We start from the raw sequence: 829 nt of genomic DNA, 5'->3' as shown, positions 1-829 counted from the left end.
AACAACAACACCCTCTCTCCCCCCTAATTCGCTCTTCTCTTTGAAAAGTAAAAGAAAAGTTCTTTCGTTGTTACACAATCCCTCCCCCCCAAGTCCTTTCCACCGAGCAGCCTTCGTTCTGGATCCTGTCATGACAATAATACCTAATCAAATAATAATAATAATAATAATAATAATAATAATAAATAGTTATCTCCCTCATCTGTTTCAATGCAGTATACATTATTTATCCTCTCTGTCTCACTCTTCCCTCAACCCCATGTCAGTCCCATTTCTAAAATCCACAAAACCGGTATATTTGGATTCATTAACATCCTATGAGACAGAATTCTCGCATAGAATTTCCAAAGTTTTAATCTTGTCAGTTTGAAGACTAACGTGTGCCTGACACAAGCCTTGGTATTTTCAATAGCTTCCTGTGTATCTGAAGGTTGGAGAATTAATAAGGGTAACAAAAGAAAAATCTATGCCTTTGAATTGTGGCGTTGCCTAAGAATACTGAATATTCCATGGACTGCCAAAAGAACAAACAAATCTGTCTAAAAAGAAGTACAGGCAAAGTGCACCTTAGAGGCAAGGATGGTGAAACTTTGTCTCACTAAAGGAGTCAGTCCTTGGAGAGAGAGAGAGATCATGCAGGAAAAGGTAGAGTCAGAGAAAGAGAGGAATACACTAAGGTGGATTGATGGTGTGACTGAAACAGGAGGCTTGAACAGAACAAAGATGGCTCAGGATAGGCAAGATTCACATCTATTGCTCTGAGTTGTAATTGACTTGATGGCACTTTGTTGTTGGAGGAGTGGCATCCACTTCCATAACAGCTTGCCTC

The sequence above is a fragment of the Elephantulus edwardii genome, unplaced genomic scaffold, assembly GCF_000299155.1.
Source record: "Elephantulus edwardii isolate Elephantulus edwardi_28Jun2011 unplaced genomic scaffold, EleEdw1.0 scaffold00148, whole genome shotgun sequence".
Classification (NCBI taxonomy): Eukaryota; Metazoa; Chordata; class Mammalia; order Macroscelidea; family Macroscelididae; genus Elephantulus; species Elephantulus edwardii.
The sequence above is the reverse complement of the archived record's forward strand: the minus strand, read 5'-3'. Positions refer to the sequence as shown.